The sequence below is a fragment of the Callorhinus ursinus genome, unplaced genomic scaffold, assembly GCF_003265705.2.
Source record: "Callorhinus ursinus isolate GAN/ISIS: 27379988/994484 unplaced genomic scaffold, GSC_fseal_2.0 scaffold4, whole genome shotgun sequence".
NCBI classification, from domain to species: domain Eukaryota; kingdom Metazoa; phylum Chordata; class Mammalia; order Carnivora; family Otariidae; genus Callorhinus; species Callorhinus ursinus.
Genome location: NW_027397066.1, coordinates 113708439 through 113726710, shown reverse-complemented (window position 1 = coordinate 113726710; position 18272 = coordinate 113708439). Strand labels below are relative to the sequence as shown.

Here is an 18272-nt window from a genome sequence, read left to right as displayed (position 1 = left end):
TTTAAGTGTTATAGAATCTTAAATTTAAACAGGCATATAACTAGAAGTTTTGTTGCCAAAGAAAGCTGGGAGGTTAGTTCCCAAGAGATTGAGACATTAATATTATTATGATGTACCTACCAAGATTCAAGGGTGCTCTGTATGCCTGAAAACTTCATTTCATGAGCAGATAGAAGAATGAGCTCTTTCTCAGGGAAAGGGCATATTAACCACATCCTTTACTAAATACAATCAGAATTCCAGTTTACTGTTAGAGCTGGGTAAGTAAAACTGTACAGTGGACCAGAACACTAATGGTCACATACATGATCAGACCTATCTCTCTCTCTCTCACTCACTCACATGCACACACATCTATCTATCTTTACACAGATCTGTATGAGAATTATTTTAAAATTAGAATATTACTTACTGAGCATTGAATCAGATAAGAGGAGCTAGATAAGTGAATATTTTGATGACATCAGACCAGGACATATCCATTTCTGAAGGAGGGATTGAGATACTCAAATTCTATTGATTTATGCTCACTTATTATGGATAGAATTTGTGTGGATGGTAAGAACTTCTTTTCAGTAGCTGTACCTCTATGTCTGCAAGGTTGTCTTGTGCATAATATATTTCTTCCTAATATATTAATAGACTCTATCAGGTTAAATCTGATACTGTCTTCCTGTCAGAGAACTTTTCCTATGTCAACTTTTGTTTATAATGCAATTATTTATAGCTCATATAATACAATCTTTACCTAAAGTTAGGTCCCATTGAAAGCCCAATGTACTGATAACAGATGAACACATATTCAAAGATGAAATCAGAGGACGCCTGGGACACCTGGGTGGCTCAGTGGGTTAAGCGTCGGCCTTCAGCTCAGGTCATGATCCCAGGGTCCTGCTATCGAGCTCCACATTGGGCTCCTTGCTCAGCAGAGAGCCTGCTTCTCCTTCTGCCTGCCACTCCCCCTGCTAGTGTTCTCTCTCTCTGACAAATAAATAAATAAAATCCTTAAAAAAAGATGAAATCAGGATGAAAACTGATTTTACGGATAAACTTAATAGATGTATTTCTGCTTGTTTAGGATGTCTAGATATGTAAGAAAGATGAGAAATAGAAAATCTTATGTGAAATTTTCTGGTTCATGATTTGTAATATTTTGGAATTTAAAAAATGGGTTGGCCATGACTTTATTAGAGAGCAATATGTATAATGTATCCATTTATTAAAATATGGACACCTATTTAGTTGAGCATTTTGTTTCTTATTATTATGATATATGATATTTATGTTAATGGAATTTCACTAAACTGGGAAATATGAAGTACTCTGCAGATCCACTCCTTCACTGGGAGTCTAAGGCATTGGGGAAATACATCACCATGTGCTCAGCATGACCTATGGATTTTAATGGCTCACAATATAAATAAAATTTGCTCAAAATATAGATGTGGCAACAGGATTGGATGATATACATAGAGAGCAGAATTATGTGTTACAAAGGAAAGGTCTACATTTTTGTTTAGACTAGAGGGGACCACAAATGCCCACTATGAGCTATACTTAGCTCCCACTGCCATTTTATCCATAAGCTTTAGCTTTAGTAAGCAATTTTTTATTCCTCAGCACAATTTGATCACATTTCAGACATTTTAGCTAAGTTGTCTATGCTTTAATGTTTTACAAACCCTCATCTACTACTCTTTCATTAAGCTGAAGTTAATCTGCTATCTTGTCTCTGAACTCTATTCTTGAATGCTCTCTCCCATTACAGGACACCATGCATATGTGACTGCATTGTAATTAGTTTCAATTGTTTAAGAACTATTTAGGTACAAAGAGGATCTTGCCCTTTATTGCTTCCTAGACAACATCACCATGCCTAATACATGATTTTCACTCTTAAACTAAACATTCAAACAAATAAACTAAATGAGTGAACAATATTACTGGCTCCTAACTTTTCAATTTTCAAGACTCTGGTTTGATATACATGACTGTTAGCATGATATCCTTTGTTGTTTATTTATACATGTGTATGCATTACCTCTTCTTTCTCAGATAAAGAAATGCATTTCAGGAGATTAAAAAAAGATTGTGCAAGATGACAATTTGATGTCAGTATTGTGTGCTCTATTTTAGTACACGTTAAGCCTAATGTCATACATCTGCCTTTATTTCTAGTTAGTAACAATATTGAAACTCTACAGAATTATACAGAATAAAACTCTTCTTTTACTAATATACATTATATCTGTAATAGGTTTTGATAACTGATATGTTATTGCTGAAACATTATCCAAAAACATAAGTTTAAAGTAAAATATATTGCATGAATAAATTTTTCCCTGAAATTTGCAGAGTATATTGCCTAGTTTCAGATGAAGTTCCTAGGAGAATGTTAACAATTTCTAAGAATATTATGAATAATATTGCATGATAAGAAGCTGGTAACTTTTGAAACTCATACACTACAATGTGGCTTAACATAATATATATGCATATCGTGTGTGTGTGTGTGTGTGTGTGTTTGTAATGGAGGTTTTCCTTATCTATTGTAGCTGATATTCATTCGATGTTTCAGGAAGGAGACTAATTTCTTCATTTCTTCGTGTGGTCTTGTAAAGATCTAATATTTTTATTTGTAATTTCACGAGAAGCAAACATAATTAATAATGAATAACAGATACTGCCCATTGCTTTTATTTCTTTTTTTTAATTATATTTGTCATTTTTATTTTAAGCTGGAAAAACAAAACAAACAAACAATAACAAAAAAACTTGAAACAGGCTTGTCAAATGATGTAAATTCATCCTTTCCAGGGAAGCAGAAGGTAGACCAGTGCAGGTTATCCTCAAGGCCACATACATCCTGCTTCACTGCTGCTTGCACTCTGCTGGGTTTTGATCCTTCTTTGAGTCATAGTCTGGATCATTTTCCTCATCTCCTTCTTCTTCCCCTTCCTCATCTGCTTCTTCACCTTCTTCATCATAATCATCATCATCATCTTCGATAGCTTCTCCAGTAAAGTATAACACAGATCTTGGGATTATACGCTCACGTAGAAAGTGACCAATTTCAAAGTCTGCAGCAAGGATAGCTTCAGCATCATCATCCAGATCTCCACTTTCAGGAACTTCAGGAGGGGCAAAAAAATTAAAGAAAGAGTCGTTGGAAACTGTTTTGGTCACAGTACGAACTGTCCTACGTTCCTTGTGTTTCTGTTTCTTCTTAATGGTTTTCAAAGCGACATTCTTTCCTTTTTTCCAATCTATCTGGCACCCTGTACAACCCATAATTTCTGGTCCATCGAAAGAAAAGGGATCAGAATCATCTGGTTCTGACCTCATCCTATATGTCTTTGTCAACACTTCATTTGTGAAATATTCATTGGGTTCAAAGTGAAATTCTAAGACAAAACTCATGGGCTGGCCAGCATCTGAGAACTTCACTTTAATATCTTTCAAGTGCTTCAAAATAGGTTCATCATGTTCCTGAACCATATCACTGAGCAAGTCAACGTTCTTAAAAACAGTCAACCAGAATTCAGGAATTCCCTTGGGGTCTTCTTTTTCTTCATCCTTTTTCTCATCTTCAATCTTGGCTTTTTCTTTCAGCTCCTCTGAAATTTCATCCTCCTTATCTGGTTTCCATTCACATTCTTCTTCCGTAGGTTCGTAAATTGCATTAATGATCTCAAATCGCTTATCAAATAGAGGCTGATAGAGAACAGCATACTTTCTTTCAAGATCATGAACTTCCTCATAGAATTTGGCTTCTATCTGTGCACATTTAACTTGAAGATTTTTGAGAGCATTCACTCGTCTTTTAACTACCCTAGGCAAGCTTTCAATGTATCCTGTTGGTGTTTCTACCAGACCATCAAGTCTTTCTTGAAGGGCTGCAAGAATCTGAGGATTTTGCATCATCTGAACAGTCAGCTGACGCGCTTTGATTTTTGTTTCTTCACCAGTTTCTTCTTCTTCTACTTCTTCAACATCATCCAAATCTTGATCAAGTTCAGACTGTTCTTTGTTGTCAATGTCTGCCATGTTGTAAGAATTCCAAATATCGGTGGCTAGCACGGGGAGCCAGGTGGTTGGAGCTGCCCATTGCTTTTATTTCAAACTTACTCTTTTTTTCCTCCGGCAATATTTAATTTGTCTTTAATCCCATGCAGTGTATTTCTCATTTCAGCTATTATAGTTTTCATGTCAAGAATTTCAATTTGGATCTTTTTTGACATTTTAAGTTTTGAACTTAAGTTCTGAACACATGAAATGCAATCTAACATCTGTTTTAATGCCCATGCCTGCTAATTCTAATATCTGTGTCAGTTATGGTTCAGTTTTAATTGGTCAACTTTCCTCCTAATTATGGATCATGTTTCCCTATACCTTTAAGTGTCTGGTGACTTTTTTATTGGGTCCTAGTGATTATACATTTTGCCTTGTTTGTGCTGGATATTTTTGTATTCCTATATTCTGAAGCTTTGTTCTGACATGCAATTAAGCTACTTGGAAACAGTTTGGCCGTATCAGGTCTTGTTCTTAAAAATTTGTTTGGCAAGACAACGACAGTTTTTAATATGGGGCTAATTGTTCCCTGTTAGTGAAAGAAGACTCTTCTATGTGCTCTGCCTAATCCTCCTTGAATTATGAGGTTTTCCAACTGGTGGATGGGAACAGGCAATTTCTGGCCCTTCATGAGTGCCATTTATTTATCCTTTAATGTTTTTGGATGGTTCTTTCTCCAGCCACAGATGGTTCCCCCAAAGATGAGTAATTTTTCTTCTCTCATCTTTAGCTTTCTCACATTTCAATATGGGAGGCTGAATTTTATGATCTGAGATTCCATATCAATTTTAAATATTCTACTAATTTTGACAATTTTCCAAAGCATGTGAGGGCAATATCTAAAACAATTGTTTAGAAATTGTGCATTCTTTCTCTTTAAATTTTTTATTGTTATGTTAATCACCATACATTACATCATTAGTTTTTGTTTCGGTGTTCCATGATTCATTGTTTGTGCACAACACCCAGTGCTCCACGCAGAACGTGCCCTCCCCAATACCCATCACCAGGCCAACCCATCCCCCCACCCCCCACCCCTGTCTAGAACTCTCAGTTTGTTTTTCAGAGTCCATCATCTCTCCTGGTTCGTCTCTCCCTCCGATGTCCTCGCCTTCATTCTTCCCCTCCTGCTATCTTCTTCTTTTTTTTTCTTAACATATATTGCATTATTTGTTTCAGAGGTACAGATCTGTGATTCAACAGTATGAAATTGTGCATTTTTTTAAATTGGCTTCAAATACTTCGACACTCCTATCATTGAAAGGCAGTGTCTGTGTCTCCCGCCTTCGTGTATGCATGAACTTATAACTTTCAAGCAGTAAGGTATGACAGAAGTTTGCCATGTGACTTGTGAGGCTATGTCATAAGAGACTATGCAACTCCCATTCAATCATGGTAACATTCATGTTGTAGTCCCTCAGTAAGATATTTGACTATCTATTCAGTGAAATCCCACGAGGGGTCCAAGACACATGGCAAAGTCTTGAATTTACTCTTGTTGAGAATTCTACTTGAGTTGTGTCTTTGTGTTATTCCAGCCTGGCCACTACACATGTGAATGAAGCAGACTCCCAATCATTCCAGATTTCATGTACTCCCAGCTGAGGCTCCCAACATAATGGAGAGAAAACAGTATTTCTTTGATTCCTTGTATAAATTCCAGACTCACAGAATTTATGAGTGTAATAAAATAGTTGCTTTATGCTAGAAATTTTTAGATGTTTTGCTATGTGGCAATAGTAATCAGAAGAACAGTTAGGAAAGTAATTAGTTTTATCACTTTACTAAATTGATATGATATTCTACAGAGTTAAATGTCAAATTAAGGTTCTTATTTCAACTGAAACCTGCAAATTTTATGTTCAATTAAAATAACTTCCCTGACCGGGCACCTGGATGGCTCAGTTATTAAGCATCTGGCTTCGGCTCGGGTCATGATCCCAGGGTCCTGGAATGCAGCCCTGTATCGGGCTCCCTGTTCAGCCAGGAGCCTGCTTCTCCCTCTCCTGCTCCCTCTGCTTGTGTTCTTTCTCTAGCTCTCTCACTCTCTGTGTCAAATAAATAAATAAAATCTTTAAAAAAATAAGATAATGTAGTGTTCCATGATTCACTGTTTGCGTATAACACCCAGTGTTCCATGCAGAACGTGCCCTCTTTAATACCCGTCACTAGGGTAACCCATCCCCCCACCCCTCCTCTCTAGAACCCTCAGTTTCTTTTTATATGCAAACAATGAATCATGGAACACTACATCAAAAACTAATGATGTAATGTATGGTGATTAACATAACATAATAATAAAAATAAAAATAAATAAATAAATAAATAAATAAATAAATAAATAATAAATAAGATAACCTCCCTGATAGTCTTTAACTGCAAAATTTAAATGTTAATTTTTAAAGTTATACGAAAAACAACAGTATAATGAAAGAGAAATAGCTTACATGCTGTATAAGTATTTTTTATGTCACAAAACTGCAAGACATGATAGTACTATTAAATATAATATTGTGTTGAGCAGGAAAGTACAGGATATACTACAGCTACCATGAACGTTTGGATGAAGTTCAGCTGGAAGCTCATTAGGAAGAAAAGAGGGAAATATTATATTATTACACATATTATCAAGTCATGATAAACAGATGGTGCTTCACTTAAAAAAAACACATTGTATAAAATAATAACCACATCAAGGCAACAGGAAAACATGGAACATAGTTATTATAGCATAGCCAATAGAAAATATATTGATTATATGTTGGCAATTTTTAAATTTAACTCTTATTTTTTTTTTCATTTCACAATAATTTTTTCTAGTAAGTCCACATGGAAATTTAGACTGAGTCATTTAATTCATTGAGTTTCGTTTAAGCACACAACTCACAAAATTTGCAAGTAGATTTATAGTGACCTAAAAATTCAATATGACCATATATGAAGAATTGAAACTAAATGGCAACCTTTCACAAAAATATGTTTCTTACTAAATTTCATTGGCTTTTGCGAATTTATGACAGGTCCTGAAATTATCAATACCAGGGAACATTTTTGAAGCCCTGTTGAGGCACTTACTGACATGTCCATGTTTTCTGTTGTCAAACTTTAGTTTCTTACTAGACTGAATTTCTTACAGGATATGAGATCTTAACTAGCTTATTTTGTCTTTAGTGCTGTATGTCAATACAGTACCACAATGTATGCAGTATTGGTCATACAGTTTCTAGCAATTCCGCATATGCATAATGTATTTGGACCTAAAGTGCTTCATTTGAGCCATTCAGGGGCACAATTTGTCTCATGCATCTTTTGAATCCCAGAAAATTTTTAAAAATAGTATCTTCCACATTATTCAGGGAGTTTTACTCAGTTTTCCTGGCTATCTCCCACGTATGTGTGAGGTATACGTGTAATGAAACTTGATTGTTTGAGTTAGTCTTTTATTCCAGGGGAGTCTCGGTCATGAAACCTAGATGAGTAGAAGGAAAATTATTTTTCCTCTCCTACAATATACTATTTTGAACTAAAGTAAAGACTTTATAAATTATCTGCATAGGAAAAAGGCGCAAGATATATATGTGAAAATACTACAGTCTTAAGACTTTGTTACTTAAGTTGGATATTTTCTGTTAAAAGTCTCTGTAGTTGGTCAGAACAACATAAAAGAGTTCACTAAGGAAATTGAGAATTTAAATCAAAGTTTGCTTCTGTTAGACTTTTTGGTCTACTGCAGAGGCAATTTGATAACAAACAAAAATGGTACTGGAGAGATATTTTACAAATGCTTTAGTTAACACATTTAAATATACCTTATACATAGAGAAAATTGTCTTAATACCAATAAATGTATACCATTTCATAAAGGATGAGAGTCTAATTTTCAGGAGGATAAAACCAGTTTTGCAAAATGACATTTCATGGAAGCATACTGTTTGAACTGGTCTGTTTAGTTGTAGCAAAAGGAAGTCTCCAGCTGATCCCTTTGATTTCCCTAGCTGGTTTGTTTGATTACCCTCATATGGATAATTCAAAAACCATATTGGGGGAATTTACTCTTTTAGTATTTGCAACTAAAACCTGCTGGGATACTTGGATCTTACAGCTTATAAGCAAACAAGGGGGAAAGCTACATCACTTTTATTTCCGGGCAAGGAATGAATTTTATAAGACTAAGAATGAAAAGAACAGGTTTTCGGGAACATATAATGTAACTCGAAGGTATTTCACCCTTCTAGTTTGATTTCTGTGTCAGTTTTGGTTCTCTGTTAATTGGTTTGCAAAATATTTCATTTATCTTCCTTCATTTGATAATATGTCTTCACAAGACTCATGCAGTCTTACAAACATATGCTTGTTTTTTGATATATTAATTTATCCCATCTGAGCAGTGATAAAAGAAATATCAATATGGTAGTCCAGTTCCAGATTTATTTATATATTAATTTATAAACTTTATGGCATGGCTAATATTTGCAAAATGAACAAAACAGAAATGTCACTTGTCATTATGCATCCGTGGGAGACAAAGTACTTTTGCCATAATTTTAGGTAGCCTGCTGTAGGGAAAACAGAACAGATTAAAAAGGAATGTATAATAAATAGGTCTTTGATTCTGATTCCAACTAGCTGTCCAACAGTTTATTAATAAATTCTGACACTAGCTATCCTGAGTTAGTGCAGATCCTACAGATTGAGGGCTCAGTCCCACAAGACTGTTCCCACATCAGATGCCAGTCATAAGTTGTAGGTCACCTGTATTTTTGACCAACTGGCTATACACCAGGGGTTCAATAATTTGCTAGCACAACTTATAGAACTCAGAAAAAAAAAAAAAAAACATTTTACTTACATTTACTGGCTTATACAGAATACAACTCAGGACAGCCAGGTGGAGGAGATGCACAGGGCAAGGTTTAGGTGGCAGCAGATTGCCCAGAGCTTCTTACGCTCTCTGTGGGCACACCACCCTCCTAGCACACTAGATGTGTTCACCAACACAGAAACTCTGAACCTTGATGTTTAGGGGTTTATATGGAGGTCTCATTATGTATGCATGTTTGATTAAATCACTGGCCATTGGTTTTGAACTCAATCTCTGTTCTCTATCCCTTCTCAGGAGGCTGGGTTGAGGTTAAAAGTTCCAACCCTCTAATCATGGCTTAGTCTTTCTGGGGACCAGCCTCCAGCCTGAAGTTGTGGAGGGGTTTTCACCATCTCATGCCGAAGATACTCCTATCACTCAAGAGCTTCCAAAGGTTTTAGGAGGTCTGGGCCAAGAACTGGAGCAGAGACCAAATTTTTTTTTTTTTTTTATACCACAATAAGTTAAGAGATGTAATTTTTCATAGGGTGATCAGGAAAGTCTTTTCTCACAAGATTGCTATCTAGAGAAGAGAATAACTGAAGAGAAGAGTGGAAAGAGATGAGTGTGACTAAAGGTTTTTTAAGGAAATAGTGGCTTGTTTTGAATTATGTTTGGAAACGATCATTCCAGCTGCTCTGTAAAACTGTATTGTAGGGACAAAGGAATAGAAACTGTGAAATTACTCTTTTATTATTATTATTAAACTTTTGGACATATAGATTTCGCACTTTGGGAGGTTTGAATAATGGAAACAAAACTTTTAGCTGAAATGATAGTTCCTCTGGGAAGTCTTCCTTGAATTATTATGCAGTTAAGTGCTTTCGTCTCCAGGCCCACAGAACATCATTTTCAAATGTCTGCTAAAAATAGAACATACTGCACTTTTATAGTTATTTGATTATATGTCTACAGCCACCATTAGTAGGTTATAAGCCCCTGGAGAACTGATTTTGAGTTTGTACATCCTTCTGCCTGGTGGTTACTATATTATAGGTAATCAATAAATTCTCCTGAATGTGTGAATGAACCTAAGCTTTTAAATATTTCTCTTTTGAGACTTAAATATTTAGTTTGCCACACTACTTGGTTTATCATTATTATTTTTTTGCATAAAGAAGGAATCTTTTAAAAATATTTTAAATCTGTTTTATTTAGCACACATATTGAAATGTGTATCATTATACTGATGAGATGACTTAGGTAGTAACAACTTCTTTTTCAGTATGGAATATTCCAGCAATTTTACGACCTTTATATCAAAGTTTTTCTTTCCTTATGGTTTTAATACAACATATTGTAGCACACTGAAATGAAATTTTTATTTTACACCATATGGTAGTCTTCCAATACCACTCAGCAACTAGTAAAAATTTGAGAAAAAAAAAAGTAATATTCCATTTCACATAGTATTATTCCATAAGCACTTGCTGAGAAATAAACTTAAATAAAAGATCTTGCATAGTTGGGGTGCCGGAGTGGCTCAGTCATTAAACATCTGCCTTCAGCTCAGGTCGTGATCCCAGGGTCCTGGGATGGAGCCCCGCATCAGGCTCCTTGCTCTGCGGGAAGCCTGCTTCTCCCTCTCCCACTCCCCCTGGTTGTATTCCTGCTCTCACTGTGTCTCTCTCTGTCAAGTAAATAAATAAAATCTTAAAAAAAAAAAAAAACTTGCGTAGTCAATAGAGACTGCAGAAAACAAATATCTGTTTTTGTGTTTTATAATTCCATAAAAATACAGGATTTTTTATATATGTACTAAAACATGCGGTACTGTTTAATCTTTTAGAAAAGTAGTAAAAGAATTTATACTAAGTGATAACATGAAATAGGTATTTATAAATTAAAACCATTGTATCTTAATTGTTCATTTAAATATTCATATATATACATATCCTCTTATAACTTATTTTAATCTTCTCCATTGATACTTTTCATTTGTCTCTAATCAGTTAAAACAAGAAGAAAAAGAAAAACCTTACACGTTACTTTAAAATTATCCATTTCAGGGGCGCCTGGGTGGCTCAGTTGGTTAAGCGACTGCCTTCGGCTCAGGTCATGATCCTGGAGTCCCAGGATCGAGTCCCGCGTCGGGCTCCCTGCTCAGCGGGGAGTCTGCTTCTCCCTCTGACCCTCTGACCCTCTTTCCTCTCGTGCTCTCCATCTCTCATTCTCTCTCAAATAAATAAATAAAATCTTAAAAAAAAATAAATAAAAAAAAATAAAATTATCCATTTCAGTATTTCCTTAAAGTTTATATTTGTAATACTTATGAATATGGTTTTTATCATAGGTTTAACTAGAAGCAATTTCTATTTTAAGACTATTACTTTGTAAAATGTAAAACAAAACAATTGCAACATACAAAATTTTTCTTTTTAAAGACAAGATTGATACAACATTCTCAATGTCCCTAACAATAGTAATTACATTTTAATTTTTGCAAATTCAACAGTGGTGTGTATCAGCAATGGTGTACAATTAACATGTCTGTAATGAATTTTTAATATACTGAGAAAAAATATAATTTACAGAACATTTAAAATATTATTAAATCAAGGTGTTTATACAAATGAGCATTCTTGAATTAAACCAGTTTGACTTGCTATTAAACTTAAGTAATAGGTATAATCCCTCTTAGTATTTGAATTTGGAACAAAACAACACTTAAGTAAGTATGTATTTTAAATAAAGATCTAGGTCAGAATGGAAACCATCACTAATAAAGGAAATTTAGACCATAAAATCTATTTACACAAATGCTTCTCCCTAGTTTTTTTAATTCATTGTTAGGCAATAAATTATTTATTTTATTTTATTTTTTTAAAGATTTTATTTATTTATTCATGAACGACAGAGAGAGAGAGAGAGAGAGAGGCAGAGGGAGAAGCAGGCTCCCAAGGAGCAGGGAGCCCGATGTGGGACTCGGTCCCAGGACCCTGGGATCGTGACCTGAGCTGAAGGCAGACGCTTAACCATCTGAGCCACCCAGGCGCCCTGTTAGGCAGTAAATTAAATGTGCCTTTCCTTCCAGGCACCAGAATACAACTGGGTGACAAATTTTATGTTTCCCTATAGCTTTGAGAAAATAAATATCAGTGCATGTATGCTTTCAAAATATGTAATCACCACTGGTCAGTTATTACATTTGTTTGATGTTATTTTAAATTAAACAGAAAACATTAGATCTATTCTATTTGATTATTTTTAGCAGAGAAACCTTTAGGCAGAATTATAAATTAAACTCTTGCTTTCTTTAGAAGGACATTCATTTCTTGAGGCTTATCGACATTGGTCTAATTTAGGTTCAATGCAATGGGGTCACTCAGTTGAAATCACATGGTTTGTGTTTGCATCATGTTCTGCAGGGGTTTACCTCATGAGATTAAGAAATCAATGCTTATACTAGGTATTCAGTTTATTGTCTCCCTCGAGTCCATGAGAGCTTATGCATTTCTACTTAGTGAAGCCTGTTGAGAGGGCCAGAGTGGTTACTTTTTCTTCAAAGCAATCGTAAGTATCCCTCTGAAACAGTTCTTCCCCAGGGCACAATTAGGATGATTCCCTCCCTCTGCACAGAACTACTTTTAATCACTTTGAAGTGGCTGTAATTATTTCTTTCTGACCGCTCTTGGGCCTGGATGCACAAAGGTTACTAGGAGTGCCTCACTATTCTGTCTTCAAACCTATGTTACATACTGAGTGAGAGACTCACAGCATCATGTTCTCTATTCCGGTGGGAGGTAACACAGAAAGCAGAGAAGATAAACATGGCTTCCTGGACAACAAAGGGATCGAGCTGTGATGTAGGATTGCCTTTCTTAATCTTATGTAAGGTTCAGCAAATATCACTTAAAAAAATAAATAATAAAACAAAATGAAACAAAGCAGAAACTACCTAAATAATACACCAGTCTCACTTTCAGAGAAATAAAGCCTATTAATAAATAAACACCAACGATTTACTTTTAATGTCAAATTTTAGTACACAGTTTATATTGGCCCAGAAAATTACTTTTAATACATAGAAGTTCTATTTTTCATGTAACTAATAGGTCAAAATAGCTAAAGAATGCTTTTATGCCCTTGGAAATACTCTGTTTAAAAAAAAGTCTTCCACATTTTTGTCTGGAATGCTATTTACATGCTGGTGTGCAATCTTACATCTGTCATTTGGTTTTAATGAAAGGCATGTGCAATGTGAGTCACATATATAATGGTTTATACAACAAGGGTAATGTTTGAATTTTATTGTTTTATATGTTTTTGTCTGTATGAAGGGTAGAAATGTTTAAAGATTTAATATCTTATAATAAGAATTATACATTGTTTTACTAGAAAAATACATATTCAGCCAAAATAAGACTATCTAGAATTCCAGAATTTTGCAATTTGTAATTAAATTCATATAGTAGTTTTCAGTGTCCTTCATAAAATTCACCTTGTTCTCATCCTATCAGCATGGTTAAGGAAACATCTTTGAAATTTGGTCAATAATCTCTACATTACTAAATCAAATGGTCAACTCCCAAATCTTACTTGATTTAGCAGTACTTGACAGAGTTGATAATTCTGTTTCTTTTGAAATACTTTTTTTTCTAGGTTGAATGATACCATGAATACCTGAATTTTTTCCCAACCCTGCTGGCTGCTCTCTTAGTTTTCTTTGTTTGGTTCTTTTTCACTCCCTGATCCTTTAGGGGGATTCCTTCCTTGATTTTTTAATTACTGTGAAATAATGAGCTACCCCCAAAGTCAGTGGTTTAAAATAAGTATGTGTTATTGCTCAGGATTCCATATGTCTTTCAAGTGGTTCTGGGACAGGTTCTGTTGATTTTAATGCTTACTTATACATAGGTGTTCAGCTGGTGTGTTGTTTGATAGGTGATTGGTCCGAATAACCTCCATTATATTTCCGGAGGTTGGTAGGCTTGATGACATAGACAATAGAGGTGATTGAACCATATTATTCTTAGCATCAAGCAGACTAACCTAGGCTTGTTCATATGAAAATGACAATCTTTCAAAAGAGAAACCAGAAGTGCATAAGGTGTCTAGAGGGCTAGCTTGATACTTCCATTACAAACTTTTGGCCAAATCACGTCACAAGGCTGGCCTAGAATCAAAAGGGTATGAATAGGTGTCACCTCTTGTGGGAAGGTACTATAAAGTCACATCAGAAAGGGCATGGATTGAAGGAGAGTAAAGAATTGGGGACACATTTGCAAATAATATTCCCCAACCACTTTTTGTTTCTGTATTTATTTCCTCAGTGATCTTATCCAGTTACAGAGATGGTTTTAAATGCCATGCTGAGAACTTCTAAATTGTATTTGTAACTAGTACTTCTCCTTGAAATCTCGGACTTATGTAACCGATTTCTTATTTGCTATTTTTAATTGGATGCCAAATAATCTTCTTGCCCACCCTACCAACCTGCTTCTGCAATATTCTTCCCCATCTTAGGTGTTGATATCTGCCTCCAGTTTAGAGGTCAAAAACTTAAAATAATGCTGACATCCTCTTTTTCCCATGCTCTAAATTCAGTCCATCAATAATTTACCTATCTGAAAAGTGTGGGGAGGAAAAAAATGTTTCCTCTACCATCTTAGGTTATTAGCAGGGGCTCTGTAACAAACAAACGAACAAACAAAAAACAGAAAAAGAAAAGTTTAGTAACATGTGTATCTCATATTTAAGTGGAGAAACTCAGGGATGAGTAACTCAAGAGGTAGCTTAGAAGTAAGATTTATATAAAATCTTTAACACACCAAAAATACATTTGTAAAGAAATGACAGGAAAAAGAAGGCCGTTTTAGGCTTCCAAGGGCTGCACACTGAGAAGGTAACTGTGTTGGGGAAAACTAATGGTAGATAAAGGTTAGTTAGTAAAGTTTGTGATAGAGATTTTTTTGGTGCCATCTTTGGACTGATAAGGATCTAAAGTTGCCTCTGGTGATTAAGTTTCGTCCTTCCTGGTAGAGAGGGGAGGGACACATTTGCAAACTTATGTTCTGCTTTTAGACAAAAGGGAGAAAGGCAGAAAGCTTTTCTTGTATCTGCTTCTCAGTTGCCTTCAGCTGAAAATAATCCTTATATGAAAGTGGCATATTTTGGATAGCAAATTCTGCTATGCTTCAAGACTACTTCTCCCCAGTTTCAGTACTTCCATGTCTAAACCAGCACCTATCTCCCAACCGTATTATTAAAACACCTTCTGTTTTCCTCTTTCTGACCTAGCTCACCTAAAACCTATTCTCCCTAGGCAGCCAGAGTAATTCTGTTAAAATTTAAATTAAATTATATCAGTTTTCTACTTAAAACCTTTCTACAGCTCTCAGATGTTCTTAGTTCAAAAGCAGTGTCTCTTCAACGAGTCTTTCCCCACATCTTCTTTATTCTTCACATGACTCTGCTTGGGCGTAGTGGAAATCTTGTTTTATGTCAAAGGTGCCTGGCATATTGGTGCCTCAGGACATTGGTACAGTTGTAATTCTATCTGTAATTCTCTTCTTCCATCAGATACATGACTCTTTTTCAGGCTTTGCTCACATTTCACATTTTAAATTATGCCTTCCCTGTTCACCTTATAGTAAATTAACAGTAAATAAACGCTACCCCTCCTGCTACAATCCCACTTTCAGCACTCCCTCTCCTGTTACCTGATTTACCTGCTTTATTTTTCATTTAACACAATTAACCATCAGACATACACACACACACACACACACACACACACACTTTTATATTTTGGTCTATTTCACTTCTCGAATTATCAAACTATTTGAATGGAAGGATCTTTTATCTTTCATTGATTGCATAACTAAGTACTCCATATATTTGCTGGTGAAAAATAAGGGCAAGAAAAGTAAAATATTCCAGGTAATTCTTACAACTAAACAAGTTGTAAGCACAAAGATCAAAAAGTGATCAAATGGGCAAATAACTGACCATTGTGTATGGAATGCTATTTAGTGGAAAACAAAGGTTTTTTTGGAGACATGACTAACCATATTAGTGACAAGGCAAAAATCTAAAAATGTATATACCAACTTGTTAAAAGCTATAATAATCTCCCCATATGGGGTGGGTGTGGTACGATTATTAGGATTTGCAAGGGGTGTATGAGAAGAGTAAATTCCATGTTTTATTAAAATTACTTACATATTTTAAAGTTTCTCAAGATATATAATCAACTTTAATTAACATCTTTAAACATTTTTAAAGTTTCCTTGATGTACTTATTCATAATTATATACTATAGAATGAACTAATCTCATAACTATAATATAATTGAAAGTAAGAATATAACATTAAACATGATGACCAATTGATGCAAATACAAGTCATGCACTGACAAATACCATTCTGTAAACTGAGTGAATTACAATTACCTGCATTTTCTTGAGTGTACTAGGTGTTTGTGATATTGCTAACATTTTTTGGCTATAATATTTCTAAGTAATGTGTTAATTTTAATTTATAAGTATTATTGTAGTTACTTTAAATAATTCATTAATTAAGTTTCCACTAAGTAGCCTTTAGTCTAAATATAAGATTATAAAATTGTCTTTCATTTATTTATAAAAACTAAAGAAATGACTGGCATTTTCCTTGAAGTTTATTTGTGGCTTGTCAATAGAAAAGAGATATCAGCAAAGCTTTTGAGAATTGCTGGTCTCAAGAGAAGATTCTATTCCTTTATAACCATATTCTCTTTTCATTTTGAAAGCACAGAAGCACACAATCAGCTTCAATTAAGATAAATTTAGAAGCTTCTGTGGATTAAAATGGTAAAAGAAAAGCAAATATAAAAATAATTAGAGCTTAAAATAATAATTTTAATAACCATTGTCAATTCGAATGTTATTACAGTTATTTTGTTTTTGTTTTTGTTGTTTTCTTAAATTTCATACAGGCTTATTTTTATTTGCATGTTGGTATTTTTATAACTTGTTCATAATTTGGTATTTATCATTTATTGAAATGACTATGGTTCACATGTTCTTTTAATGAATACTATAATAATACCATTTATCTTTTTCCTATCAAAAGTCAATTTTAGTTCAGAGGATGAATTAGAGCCTGAATGTTGTGTTATCACTGATTCAAGTAATCAAAACCTAACCTTCTAAGTTCATACTCATTCCACAGTCTATCTGAATTTAAAGAAAGCACTTTATTCTTTCATTAGATTTATTATTGTTAGTTTACAAAGTTGGGAAGTAAGTTCACATTATCCAGAACCTCAATTTATCTCCAAGATTGTTTATATGCAGTTTCTAGAATTTAATCAAAATCATCAGGCATTGGGGCACCTAGGTCGTTCAGATGGTTAAGCACCTGCCTTTGGCTCAGGTCATGATCTTAGGGTCCTGGGATCAAGCCCTACATCAGGGTCCCTGCTCAGTGGGAAGCCTGCTTCCCTTTCTCCCTCTGCCTCTCCCCCAGCTTGTACTCTTTCTGTCTCTCTCTCTCTCAAATGAATACATAAAATCTTTAAAAAAATATTACAGGCATAGAAGACAAAACCTGATCAAAAAACAAGAGATAAAATAATCACAAGAAACAGACTCACAGGAATCTAGATAAGGGACTTGTCAACCATGAACATTAGAATAATTATAGCTAACAATCAATGAAGTACAAGATAAGATTGTAGACTTTTCTAGAGAACTAGAAACTATCAAAAGAACAACATGGTAAGTCCAGAACTAAAAAATAAAATAAGCTAAAGTGTAGAACTCAGGAGCTGTTTTTCACAGTAAGAAAGAAGAGAGGAAATTTTCAATGGACTGAGGGGTGGGTCAGAAGAAAATACACAGACTGAAATAAGGAGAGACAAAAAGGCATAATGCAATAAAAGATATTAAAAGACATATGGGCTATAATGAAAAATTATATATATGGATTGCTAGAAGCAAGGGAGAGAAACGATATCTGAAGAGATTAAGGTTTGTATTTTCCTATAAAACTAATGAAAAGCTCCAAGCCACAGATTGAAGAATGCCAAACAGGAAAAATAAAAGAAGGCCAAACCTAGGCACATCATGATATCACTATTGAAAATCAATAACAGTTTTATAAGCCATTTGATGAAAAAGACCATTACTTTGAAATGAGCAACACAGTATACTGGAAGTAGTCAACAACAGCAACAAGCAAGAAGAATAGAAGAGAAGGAAATGATATTTTCAAAGTGCTAAAAAATCGCCAACCTAGAAGTCTATATGCAATAAGTATACCCTTTAAAAAAAATAACAGTGAAATGAAGCTTATTTGGAAGGGAGGAAGGAAGGAAGGAAGGAAGGAAGGAAGGAAGGAAGGAAGGAAGGAAGGA

At 34.6% G+C, this 18272-nt stretch overlaps 1 pseudogene; it reads right to left on the bottom strand.

The window, feature by feature from the left end:
- Window positions 1-2711: 2711 nt before the first annotated feature.
- LOC112826063 (nucleosome assembly protein 1-like 1 pseudogene) lies at window positions 2712-4101 on the bottom strand (annotated as a pseudogene).
- Window positions 4102-18272: the final 14171 nt, after the last annotated feature.